Source organism: Zonotrichia leucophrys, chromosome 2 (genome assembly GCF_028769735.1).
Source record: "Zonotrichia leucophrys gambelii isolate GWCS_2022_RI chromosome 2, RI_Zleu_2.0, whole genome shotgun sequence".
NCBI classification, from domain to species: domain Eukaryota; kingdom Metazoa; phylum Chordata; class Aves; order Passeriformes; family Passerellidae; genus Zonotrichia; species Zonotrichia leucophrys.
In genome coordinates, this window is record NC_088171.1 from 7,258,897 (window position 1) to 7,272,580 (window position 13,684).

The 13,684-nt window shown below is 42.9% G+C and overlaps 1 protein-coding gene across 4 annotated transcripts in view; it reads left to right on the forward strand.

Annotated features, from left to right (window-relative positions):
- The first annotated feature begins 526 nt into the window (after positions 1-526).
- GALNT11 (polypeptide N-acetylgalactosaminyltransferase 11) overlaps positions 527-13,684 on the forward strand; it is a 47,491-nt gene continuing 34,333 nt past the window's right edge. For 2 of the 4 annotated variants that reach the window (XM_064703878.1, XM_064703881.1), the window contains exon 1: positions 527-598. The gene's annotated coding sequence lies outside the window, so the exon portion shown is untranslated. The other 2 variants (XM_064703880.1, XM_064703879.1) reach the window with 2 other exon arrangements.

Consider the following 13,684-nt stretch of genomic DNA (forward strand, 5'->3'; position numbering starts at 1 on the left):
ATAAGACTTTCTTTACATTGAGGGTGGCAGAGCACTGGAACAGCTGCCCAGGGAGGTCATGGATCTCCCCTCACTGGTCCAAACCCACCTGGACACTCTCCCCTGACACCTTCTCCATGCGAACCTGCCTTGGCAGGCTTGGGCTGGATGGGACCCAAACAATTCTGTGACTCTGTACTTCCACAAGGGCATTAAAGGCCGAAAAGCCCGAAACAAATACTTCGAGGGGGCGGAAAAGGCTTTAATGTCTCAGAGAGCTGCCAGACACCGCACAAACCCGGTGGGATGAGCAGAGACAATCACAGCAAATCTGAGGGGAGCGGAGGAATGAAAGCCGCACATCCACAGCCCCGCACTCCTGATTCCCCTCACAGCTCGGCAAAAGGGACGCAGGACACACCGCACAGCCCTTCGGCTCTACCCCTCAGGGCTCGCCATATTCTCCGGCTGCCCCAGCCCCGCCTGTCATGGCGGCGGAGGAGGAGGAGGAGGAAGAGGAGGAGAATGGGGAGGAGAAGGAGGAGGAGGCAGCGGTCACATGGCGCCAGCGCCGCCACAGCGGGCGCGGGGCGGGCGAAGGGGCGATGCCACCGCCGCGGTGAGTGCGGGGCTGTGCGGGACACGGGCCGCGGTGGCGGCGGGAGGGGAGGCGGCCCCGGCGGGGGAAGCGGCGCCGGGGTGAGAGGCAGCGCGGGGGGGCGGGTCGGGGTCAGCGGCGGCATCGGGCTCTCTGTGCACGGTGGTAGATGGGACTCGATGATCTCAGAGGTCTTTCCCAGCCGAATGGATTGTGTGATTCTGTTTTCCCGCCTGCCCTGAGGCAGCGGTTCCTGAGCCCCCGAGGCTGGGGCGGTGCGGGGCTGCCCCGGGTGAGGTGACAGCGGGAGGCTGCCCCGGCCGGGTCCCCGCCTGAGCCGGCCCTTGCTGGGGGCTCCTGGATAACCTGACCCCGGGGGGAACCCGAGGGGCTGCAGCTACACAGGATGGGAGATAACGTAATTACTGCTTTTATGCTCTTTAAATGCATGTGAGGGAGCAGCAGCAGCCCGCCAGCAGGTAGACTGAAACTCTGCAAATGTGAGCCGGAATGTGAGGATCGCTACGTGTTGGTGTTGCTGGCGCTGCTCCGTTCATTGATTCGTTTGTAGGGCGAGGTCAGGCACTGCTTTTTGGAGCGCTGTGTGACCTCGTGAAGTATTAAAGCTTTCTTTCCTTTATCCTTTATGACTGGGAAATTTATTTTAAAACTGTTTCTTCTCTCTTCCTCCCCTCCTCCTCTCCCCTCCTTGTTCTTCAGTATATACTTCCATACAACACTGAGGCTTCTCTCTTCATTTTAGCAAATGTGTGTTATTCTTCGTGGCTGGTCTCCAGCTCTTTAGTCAGTTCATTATTGCCATGTGGTATTTTTATTTTTTTTGTGTGTATGTTAAAGCTTGTAAGGAAAGCTGCAGCAGAACATGCTGGAGCAAATAGACTGTCTCAAAGTTACCTGCAAGGCAGAATAAAGATCCTCTGGTCCCTTGCTTGTAAGAAAACAGACGGATCTGAATAAGCCACTAAAAGTCCTGTGCTGCTTGTAGTGGGGGGCTTAGCAGAATTCTCTGCTGTAATGTGGTACTGGAAGCAAACCTTGTGTTTAGAATCCACCTTTTCAGACAACTGTTTCACCTTTGTTCACTTTGTTACAGGTGTCAGCCTTAATACTGCTGTTGAAAGTAATTAGAACACTGATGCTCTCTATTACAGCATCTCTGCCAAGCTGTATCCTGAGTTGTTTTTAATATCAGTTGCAGTAGACCCTGCAGGACTTGAATTGTGTAATTAAAGTCCAGCCCGTACTCTTCCAAAGAAAAAAATAATAATATCTCATGGCCTGGCTTTGTTGCTGTTCTGTAAACAATCAGTGTTTTCTCCATTTGGTCCAGAGTATTTGGAGCATTGCTTTCTGTTCAAAGGAAGGGTGAAATCTCTCAGTGCCAGCACAGTAATTGTGCAGGTAGGCAGGATTGTTAGCACTCTGCTAACATGCTGTTTTTCCCTGGAAGACATATTTCAACATAAGATGAAATCCCTTCTTTCCTTAGAAAGAGGAGTCTGGTAATCTGCAAGTTACATTAAATATTCTTGCATGCTTTATGAGCTAGGATCTGTTTTTTTTTTTTCCTTTCCTATGGATGTCATCTTAATAGGAAACTATTCCTGGGTATCTCTGATTAGCTTGAGCTGATCCAAATGCAGACTGTGCCCAAAAAAGGATGGTACCAGTCTCTTCTGCCTGTGTGTTTCTGCCATGCTACCCCATAGAGAACCTCTAAATATGTGAAACAGTCCAGCTGGGATTCCTAGGCCTCCTTTTAGAACAGTGTAAATGTCCAGGTGGTTCCAGATAAGAGGCTTTTGATTAACAAGAAATTGGCCTCCCCTGGTGGAACTGTCTCTGAAGAACTGCATGCCTTCTGCATAAGCTTTTCCTCATCTCTGGGTAAGATAAGCTCCTGCAGAGTTTTAGGAGCTCTTCTGCAGCAGGGAAGGAAAGAAATAACAGTGCAGCTCTAATGAGCCTTCATCTCCCAGCCTCAGATGAGGATGCCAGCAGGGGAAGTGGCATTTGTTCTGCTGGAAGAGAGTCTGACTGCAGATTTCAGGGCCTGTGGCCTGGCTTCTACTGTCTAATGACATTCTCAGAGGATACAAATCAATACTGCTTTATGCACAGGAGTAGCACTGGATAGAGTTCCTGAAAGGCCTCTGTGTGACTGTAGTTTATGAGAATGGGTGAGTCTGATCATTTTCATAGTGATGGAAAATAACAATAGGTGTGATTGAAGCACTTTAGGTGGCAGAAAGCCTGGAAACAGCAGGGCAAGGGGAATAAAGATAAGTTATTGGTATTTTGAAAATGTATCTACAGAAAATAGGCTTCCTCACAATAAGTGATGCAAACCTCAAGTTTTTACTTGTAGATATAAGGTGTGCATGGGGTGTGGGGTCTCATGGATGAGGATGGAAGTGTCTGAGCAGATAGTAAAAGTAGGATTTGGGATTTTCCAGTGAGAAAGAACAAGGTACTGTGGGGGTGACAAGAACAGAGGCAGGATGGTTCCTTGCTTACATTCCTTGGCAGACCTGTAGAATGGTTGCAGTCAGAGCAGCCAGCAGGCTGAATTTGGCACTGGAGCAGCTGTGTGTTGATAACTTGAAGTGGAGAAGTAAAGTGAGACTTCCACTGAAAGGAAAAAGTAAAACTTCCAAGATTACAATCATTCCTTTCCTAGACTGTTGTTTGTAAACTTCCTAAAAAGTTGCATCTGCCTGGTAGGTGACACTGCAGCCAAATGTATCCCCAAAATCAAGCAATTTCCTTTGGTACCATTCATTTTGGAGAGATACTGCTTGCTGTTGCAGAGTAAAAGTATGTTCTTGTATTTCAAGTGCAGAAATGAATTTGATTTTCCCTTCTCAAAAGGTATTACAGAGGTGAAGTCTTTGAGTCCCTGTTAGAGTGTGGGAGGCAGATAAGCTGTCTTCTTATCAAGGGTTTCTTTTCAAAACATGTGGTGGTTTATGGAGATGGAGGCACCTGCTGTTGCAGCTACTGTGTTAATGTGTGAAGCAGTGTCAGTGGTGAGGTCTGGGCTGTTCAAGCAGGGTTTTGCAGCAGGAGTGGAAGCATTTGTTTAATTCTCTTTGTGTAAGAGTTGTGTGCATCCTTCAGCCACGTTCTAGCGTGTTTCTCATGTGAGTCAGCACTGTAAGAATTAGTGTAAATGTTCTGTTTGAGAACTCTGTAAAAACTAGAAATACACTGCAGCAGAAAAGGTAGAAAATTAGGAAGCTGATTGTACTGTTCCATTCAAAGATTGACTTCAGGCATGATAAATTTCTGATATTTTGATGTAGGAACTTCTGAGCTTATTCCCTGAGATGTGAAAATATGTTAAATCCATAGATTAAATAACTGATGGTGTTACTGAGCTGTAGAGCATGGATTAAAGTTTAAAGTTAAAGTTAAAACACGTGTTTTATGTGCTGTATCTCAGCCCTTTGCTGTGCAGCCTGGCTTGGCAGCCTGATCCTTTGCACGTTGGAAAGTGGAGCACAGTGCTCAGGGGTGAATCAGCTTTTGCACTGCTGACAGGGATTAGGGACCCCTGAGGTCGGATTTGCTCTGTGCTTTACAGGGTGAGCCAGAAGAAGCCGTGCAGGCCGGGGAGGAGCCCAGAGCTGCTCCCCCACAGGTCTTTGATGTCTCTGTGGCTCCAAGTTCAGCTGGGAGCAGGTGAGCTCTTGTGCTTTTCTGTCTCATGGCAGTAGAGGCATTGCAAGTTCTGTGTTTCTGAAGTTGGCTGTGGCTGACAAGTTCTACCTTACCCTCTTCTACAGAGACTGCTCACATTTGTGCTCCAGCCTCTCTTGCCATGGAGCAGGACAAAAGCAATTCCTCTTGCTGCTCAAGGGGGAGGTGTGGAGAGCCTGGTTTAAGCATGGCTTAAAGAAAGAGGCCATGAAGGTATTCAGCTGAGGGAAATATAGAAGCCTGCTGTAAAGCAGCCTTTCCCAGGCTTGATCCTGTAAATAATTAGGTTCCCAGCCACCTTTTATATAAACAACAAGATTCTCAGACCTTTCTGTCCTTGGCTGCTACTGGGAACAGACGGCCAGTCTGGGAATAGATATGAAGGTTTTGAGAACCTTTCATATCATGGTGAGAACACTGATCTTGGTTTCAGTAAACAAACTTCAGGTATTGTAAACAAAAGGAGGGGCTGAAGTTTTCTCTACAGCCTATCAGGAGCTCAGATTTTGCAATATGCATGAAGTGAATTAACACTGTTATAAAAAGTGCCTGATGGATGAATAAACCAGAGTCAGATGCAAAATCAACAAAGGTGGTCGCTCCCTCACTTCAACAGGGAGGGAATATGTGCATGAGTGGCTGTCTGGGGAGCAACTGCCTGCCTGCAATAACTTCTTGTCATTCCCAGGACTTCAGCTATGGAGACACTGCACCATTTAAGAAGTCAGATTTTCAATTGACAGGCTAAGCTAATAAACTTGCAGAGGCATGCTGAAAGGAAGGTACCTCAGTGAGGGTTGCTATGTGCCAGACTGATTTAAGCAAATACTTAATGAATGTTAGAGGCATGTTCATGGAGGTCTTTTCAGTTTGTGTAAAACCATCCAAATGTTCCTTGGCTAAATGACACAGATTTTCTTGTGCAGACAAGAATTAAATTGGATGCTTTAAACCTTGAAGGTGGCTTTAATTAAAAGACAGATACTTTTCCAGGAAGCACAAACTATCTTGTTTTGATTCAAAACCCCTTATGAATCAATCTTTGTAGGTATTTTGACTATTTTGCCAGTTCCTCAAGCATAACATCAAGAACAAAGAGTCCCAATGTCTCTATTGATACATCTCATATTTGTTCTTGAATATGTTTTCTGGAAGTATTTCCTTTAGTTTTCCATTTCCTGAAACACCTGAATTTTGTCAGTGAGCAGGAATCTCTTATCTCTGGTGTCAGCAGATGTTGAGACTCATCACCTATAAACCAGGAGATGGCCAAGCTCTGGATTGCACATTAACCTTCTGTGCAAGCAGAGTGTTGGGAGGCATGGCTCCTGCTGAAGCAGGAAAATGTATTTTTGATCTGCTATTCATTTTGTTGCAACATCCATGATTTCAACATCAAAATCCTGAGTATTTTTTTCTGTTAGAAACATTGGCAGTAGATAAGTAGAAGAAAAGTGACCAAGAGGGGATGGAAAAGGAGTGGTCCACAACTCTTTCCTCAATGGGATTTCTTGTGAGAAGGAAAGACTGAGTTTGTAAGATCACAGAGAAGGAATGAAAGATTAAGAAAATTAATTTTTGGCATAACTTGTAGAAGTTTGCTGTCCTTACACGCAATGCACAATCTGTTTTTTCTAGTGACTTGTTTTAATCCAACAATTAAAGTATTTTCCTTAATGCATGAGGGGAGAGCTGAGGCATTGAGTTGCTGAGAATCTCAGCAAAATCCTGAGCAGAGCAAACACTTGAACCAGTGTGTTCTTGGCTTGGTCTGGTACCTGTCCTGGTGCAGTCAGTGAGTTGGAGAGAACACAAAATCCTAAGGTTTATATCCTTAGGGTTCCTCTTTTCTATTAATGTCTAGAGACATTTGTGAGGAGATAAAAGATGTAGGTCTGATGTCAACCCAGGACACAGGGTCTTGGTTTATCTCAGAATTTCTTACTGGGGAAAAATAAAAGTTCCAAATGACATGGACACTGTGGGCTCTGGGCTAAAGCTTGGAGTGAAAAACTCCAAGTGATGTTTGTTTCTGGACATGAGAAATGCAGATGGGCATGAAGTTCAACTCATGCTTTTAGTATTTTTTTAACAATGGCCATTCCCATGAAAAACCACAGAACGTGGTACATTGAGGGAATCACTAAGACAGTGCTATCCTTAACAGCATGGAGAAGTGGAACAGGGTCAAGAACTCTGAGCAGTTTAGCATGAGTTAAATATTTTCCTATTAGAGGTGATCTAGGGATTTAAACTGTAACTTGTTTTAACCTCTCATCTAATTCTGGGGCTACATTTCATCTATTGTTTATATTTTATTTGTTTGTGCTTAGTTTTTGTTGTTTGAGTTTTTTACACAAATAAATCCTTTTGCTTATATCACTTACTCAGGCTCCACAAAGATGTTTGATTCTGCTCTGACTGAACCAAGTATTTTTATGTAAATTTCTGCTATTGACAAGGAAAACCGTGCAGAAATAGAAATGAAGACTTGTATGATTTGTGGGGAGTAAGCATAGGAGTCCAGGAATTCTGAGATCTGAGGCTGCAGGATCAGGTGCAATGCAACAATTTCATTAAGACAGTTTCCAGCCCTCTAATACAAATAGTAACATAATTGCAGCCATTTTGCACTTGATACATGTTCAGGTGGAGTCTCTGGAAGTTCCCAGTGAGTTGGCTGATGCTTTTGTGCATTTTTTGTATCCAGCTGTTGATACCAGTCTGAGTTCTGCACAAGTGGATGGTCGAGGTCTTCTGGGAGCTACTGCAGGACCTGTGCCAAGTGCAGTTTCCATGGCTAGCAGTCACAGGTTTAAAACACACTGGTCAACTCCACTTTTTACCACTGTCCCACTCTAAAGTCCTTCAGAGAGGTCTGTTTGGTTGACAGATTTGCTACCAGCTTTTTTTTTTCAGGAGGGTTGCACAAACGAGGCCTGAATTTTTTTTTTTATAATTTTTTTAAGAATTAGAAAATGTGTTTTCACTTTCCTAGTAAAAGACTGGGGAAAAAAAAAAAGACTGATGAAATTTCTGAAAATGAACAGAAAACATGCCTAGAAAATTTATGTCAAAATGTGGGAGTCTTATGAAGTTCCTAGGGATTTGGAAAATGAGGACTAAAGGAGTTTTTATACAGCTTAATGATCATTTTCTCTAGCATTACTGTGCTCTAGTCGTGAGGGAGAACGTTCCTGATTGATTATGTGAGTGGCAGGAAAATGACCATGTGTATATTGCCAAATCCATGGATTGATAGACGGATCATGCATCAGCTAAAAAAAAACACAATAAAAAAGATGTGAAAAATAATTAGAAAAAGAGAAAATATGATTTTGGGGCAGTGGATGCAGCCAGATGAGTATGAGCAGCCTCGGTGTCCTCAGCCCATGCAAGCCGGGCTGTGCTCCTGGCGCTCCCCGTGCTTGTGGCCCATTCGCAGGCAGGACTGGCAGCACAAAGCGTTAACTTTGGTTCATTGTTCCCCGGGAATGAACGCACCGCTGCTGCAGTCGGTGTGCTCTCCCTGGCTAACCTTGCTCTGCTTCAGTGCCGGCTCTTCTGGAAAAAGGTGAGGGATCCTCAGTTCAGCTCTACCTCTAGAAGTGTTGTGATCTTATTATTTTGTTTGAATCTGCATTTTTGTTGTTGTTTTGGTGAGCTTTGCAGATGTAGAATGTGAGGAACAGCTAAGCAGATTTTAAACATTTGGAAAAGGTATTAAGCAGCTTATTCGTGTGTAGTTGACCTTGTAAGCTCTCTTACATTCTGCATTTGTATATTGTGCTGAAGGGTCGTTAAACTAATACTTAGATGCGTGGATCTTTAATGTGAGAGAGATGCAATGAGGAACAACTTGTGGGGTGTTTAACCTTGCTGTTTTCTAAGCTCCGTGAAGAAGGAAGGGGCTGTATTACAAAATGCATTGCAGCTTTCTTTGGAGACATTGTGGCTTCTTTCAGAGCTGGTTTTATTGATGAAAATAAAACCTTGCTGTTTGAATTAGAAGAAAGTATTTGTCAGCAACAAGAAAGGCTGAAGGTATTTTTAGGACTCCGGGAATGGCATGCCATGTATTTGTGAGCCAGATGGCTTAAAGGAACATCCAGCCCAGCAGCCTGAGCGTTTGTCAGGGGATAGGTAAGAATTTCTCTCTTATAACTGTGCTTTGGGAAATAAAAAGCTTTTTTTGAGGGGAATGAGGACACTGCAGCAGCATGAAACTGGGTACTGTATAGCACTTATTTACCCAGAACTGAGAGCCAGGATTTTGGTAAGCTTGTATTTCTAATCCAATAGTTCTTGTTTTCTCTAATCAGGCTGCACTATTATGTTACTTTTCTTGATGCAATGTTGTACCACTGGTTGTAACTAAACCTGGTGTTCTTTTCAGCTGTTTGTTAACATGAGATGCTGACTTTAAAGAGTTTTTCTTTTCCAAAACTTGTAACTGTTTTTTCCATTAAAATTGTATCCTTAAATTAGAGTCCTCGTCAAATACTCTCACTTCATGGAGTGGAGCAATATGTGGGGAGAAAGGAATCCTTTATCAATTAAGGAAAAACCCAATATGTTTTATTGTTGAAGTGGAAGATGTTACTGCAGAAGATACTTGAAAATTTTCTTTGAGGGTTTTTTTTTTTTTTTGAAATGCAAGTTACATAAACTGAAAGGAGGATTTTCACATTTTTATTATAAAAAAGCCAAAGTGTTTGCATACACTCTGGAATGGCAGCCTGCTAAGTAAAGCTTTTTTTACTGGAGTTGAGAAATTCCTTGATAAGCAAATTTATGTTCCTAGAGGAGGCATTTCAATGTATAGTTCACAGGTTTGGAAATGATGCTATGCAATATTTAGACATCTCTGGTTAAAGCCCAAAAACTGAAATACAAATCAGTATATGAGTGAGTCATTTGACACTGGAAAAATAGTCAGGACTGAGAACATAAAGACTTAACAAGATGAATTTTTAAATTTGTCCTAAAACTCTTAAAGCATTTCAGACTTCATATACTTGGAGTATAGTTTCATAGATTTTAACAATTCATGCAACTAATCTATGTGCCTTTCTGTATCTTTAAAATATAATGAATATTATTGGTATTTTAAGATTATCTGTAAAGTGCTGCTCAAGATTTTGTATTCATTCCAGGAGGATTTATTTTAGGTGGTATGACATGGATTTGTATATCTGTGCTGAAATGACTAAACTGTTGGCTCTCAAAGCTTTGAAAGTTGAATTTAGAAGGGACTTGCTGAGGTTAATTAAAAATAGATCTTAGTGTGTCATCTCATTAAAATGAATGGGAACAGTGGTCTTATGCAAGAGGACAGCCTGTGGTCCACAGGATATCTCTGTGGATGAGTTTTGGTGTGACTGAACATTAACATGATTTAACATTAGTCTTTTTTAGTTCTTTCTTTCTCCTACCTTGCACCTCACTAAACAGCCAGGGTCTGTTTTCTTGGTAACATCCCTGTAGGTAGCAACAGGCTGCTATTTTAGCTCTCAGCCCAAAGCTGTCTCTTCTGCAGGCTGAAGGAATCCAGCATCCCCAGTTCTCACAGGGCGAGTGTTCCATCCCGGTGTTGTTGTAATCTTCCCTGCAGTGCTGTTCTTGCCTCTCTGCTGGGGCTCTCCTCCATTCTCTGCAGCACAGCCCTTCCTGTCCCTCAGGGGCTCCTCCTGGGCTCTCCACCCACCCCTATTTATTCCAGTATTCCAAAGTCCCAGCTCTCAGGCTGCCACAGCTCTCGGCTGTCTTTAAACACACACACCAATCCCTAGATGTTCCAAGGCTCTTTTCCTTAAAGGCCATATTCTTACAGCTTTCTGCTGTTACAGCTCCTTAATTCAAAGGCCATATTATGTTCTAAAGTCCCAGCTCTCAGGCTGCCACAGCTCTCGGCTGTCCTATCTTCCATGATGCCAAGGGGTTCCATACCTTCTTTTGATGTTTGGCTGCGTGTTCTTCCTCACACAGGGTCACCAGTTGTTGTAATCTTCCCTGCAGTGTTGTTCTTGCCTCTCTGCTGGGGCTCTCCTCCATTCTCTGCAGCACAGCCCTCCCTGGCTCCTGCTGGGCTCTCAACCCACCCCTATTTATTTCAGTTACCTTCACAAACTACAGCTGCTGCCCAACGAAGGACCCTGCAGCTGTAGCTCGTTTGGAGCAACTCGGACCCACACAGATCTTACAATACAAGATCTATTCAGGCCCCCACACAGTGTCCTTTTCCTGACCTCACTCCAGGTTCCTGATGTCTGCCTTGTACTGGCAGGTCCCTCCCTGGGTGCTGTCCCTGCCTGTGGTCACAGGGAGTGTGGAATGGCACCCTGGCTCAGCTGCTCCTGTGGGCCCATCCCTGACTGCCCTTGCTGCAGGGCTGTGCTCTGCCTCAGCCTTAGCCAGGCCTTGGCTGCAGAGCTGTTCCTCAGGCTGTGCCAGCAGCCACACTTTGTCTGTCCCAGGTGCAGGGCTTGGCATTTGTCCCTGCTGAATGATTTAGGTTCCTGGAGGCCCAACCCATCTTTACATGAGTAGTTACCTGCCTGCATTCTGTCAAAAAAGCCACTTAATTCATAAAGTGCAATCACCCATCCCTCTGTAAGGTCAAAAATTAATGGTGGCTTTTAATTAAAAACAAACTGGTAGGTAGATCCAATTTAGTGATAAATCAGTCCTGTAGGAAGGTTTTTAAAGAAGGAGTTAAAATAGCTTGGTGCTTAGATTCTGGGGCACATGAAACACTGTTATATGGAAATGTCTATTGCTTTTGCTCTGACTGAATGTTGCTCCTAGGGATGTGTGTTGGATCTGAAGCAAAAGCTGCCTGAGGTGTCCCTTTCTCATCCTGCTGGTCTATTAACTGTGACTTTGCCTGAAGAGAGAGATCCTAATGGAAAGGTTGCCTGGAAAAAAATAATTCTTTTGCAGAAGGTGTGTGAATGGCATTTCTGTTTGTGTGATGAGTGTGTCTTATTGCAGTAGTAATTCCTCCTAATCTGGCCTCTGCTCATTGCACTGTTAATGTTGTTTGATAATGATTCAGCCAGTAAATTGGAAAGCCAGTTCATGGGTAGCTGTAACATCTTGGAGGCCAAGAAATGTAGCAAGGGTTAAGGCTATTAAAAGAGCAAAGTTGCATTCATGAGTAGTGTTGGTTTATATTCCTGTTGGTTTATATTCTTGTGTTCTACTCTACCCAAAAAATAAGAAAGTAAAAATTAGAAGCATCTATAGAAAGTCATGCAGCAAAATATCCTAATACTCTGTAGAAAGATAAAGTAGTTTAATGATTTTTAAAATTTTTTTTGGTAGAGTGCTCCTTAAAAATGAGGATTATATACATCTGTTCCTTGCCTCAGTGTAGTTCCAAAATACACAGGTAGTCTTGCAGGGGACCTGAGTAGTATGAGTTGAGTATCTGTCTTTTCCTGTTTTGTTTTTTTTTTTTTTGTTTTTTTTTTAAAAAAAAAGAAAAGCTGTTCTTGGAAAAACTACAAGTAGACTTTAAGGTTTTCTCAAATAATTTTTACTCCTATTTCAAAAATCCTGAGGTTAGTCTGATCCTCTGTTTGACCTCTGACAAACATGAGTTCTGGCACAGTTCTGAAATACCCACTCATACGGTGTGTTTACTAAACTGTTGAGGTTAATCCAAGCAGATGTCAGTGCTTAAGCAGTGGCAGGTCATAGAGTCTGTAGCAAATATTGCTCTTTAAGCCAAAATATTGTGGATTGTGGTTGACATTTTGTGCTTCCTTTAAAAATATCCAAGGCCAGCACATTGGGCCAGTGTTACTGAGAGCTGCACAGGTTGCTAACAACAAACCCTCCTGGGCTGTGGGGGGAACACAGTTGTATCTTTGTTGGGCCAGTTATTAAATGAATGTAAATATTCCTGGGCTTGATGTATGGAATGAATGTCATGGTGGTGGTGTGAGGCTGCCAGAAGAAGCTGCTGTGACATGAAAAGCCTATTGCACAGTGAGTGCTGCAGCTCAGCTCTGGCAGCTGGGCTCCTGGAGAGTTTTTCAGCTTTGGGATTGATTGAATTTAAGAGACTTTTACTGAGTTATTAATATTTAACCTTTATAGTTCTCTTTAAAAAACATCAATTATTTACTACTTGTGCAAGGAACTGAGAATTCTCTACTGGAATTTGTGGAAATTAGAGAGCAGTGTTTTACTGGCATTTCTGGTATGTGGGTCTGCAAACTCAGTTCCAAGGAAAACTCATGCAATAAATATATGGCAGTCAAAATAGAGCAACAAGAGGGACACTGAAAGCTGAATATTTGGTTAGAAATTCTCAGAATACTGTTCCTTTCAGTCTGGGTCTCTTCTGAGCTGATGCTGATGGAGGCAGTTTCTAAGATATGTTTTTTCCTCTCTTGCCCCCAGTCTGGATTGTAATTTCCTGATGCAGGAGATGCTGCCACCTTGGATGGTTTGTGTTTGTTGTGCTGAAGTGTCTCTGGATTCCAGAGTGGACAGCCCTGAACTCCATGCATCTCTAGGGCATGGGAATGAATGCCTGTAAAATACTTCAAGGTGTTATCATTTATTACTTGCTCATGAAGCTCCTATCTTGCCAAGGGAAAGGAAATGCCTTCTGTTTATTCTGGATGTTCTTTACTACTTGAGTTTTTGGAAAGAAGAATTGTTTGAGGTGATTTTTTTTACTTTTGGCAGCTGCACTGCTTTTCAGAAGTGAAGGGGAGATGCATGATAGACCCTCAAGTCTAATCTCTTTCCAGGAAAATTTGTGAGGAACTGTGCTGTGAAACAATTCTTCTTGCTATGTTTAAATAATAGATTATTCTTTTGTGGCATTTAGTATTTTTGCTTGAACTTGAAGAAATAAATAGAAAGGGGTTTTAACTGTACTGTCCAAATAGCAATTTATTGGTGACTGGACTCATTGTTGCAGTATTGCATAAGTGAAAATTATACTTATGAGCCTGTTGGTTATCTGAATTCTGCAGTTCTGCTTTTTTAAAAATTTCAGTTGTTTCTATCTGACTGTTCAAACCTGCCAGCTGTGCTTGCATTAGCAGAGCTTGAGGCTGTTTAGTTAAAGATACATATAATCTGTTTATTCATGCAACATATATCAGGGCTGAGAAAGATCCTAATACTTTGGATTTGAAAGGCATGTCCTTTGCATCTCCTGTATTCAGGAACAGGTTTTCTCTATTTAAGGGGAAAAAAAATGAGGAAGAAATAAAGAAGGGTTTGGCTTTGCTTAAGTTTCAAAATCTTCCTTGGAGAAACCAAGTGGGAGAGGATGGATGTTTGACACTCATCTAGGTATTATGACCATCCATAGGCTGAGGCAGTTGTTGGGTAAATTGGCAAATTGTATTTCCTAGA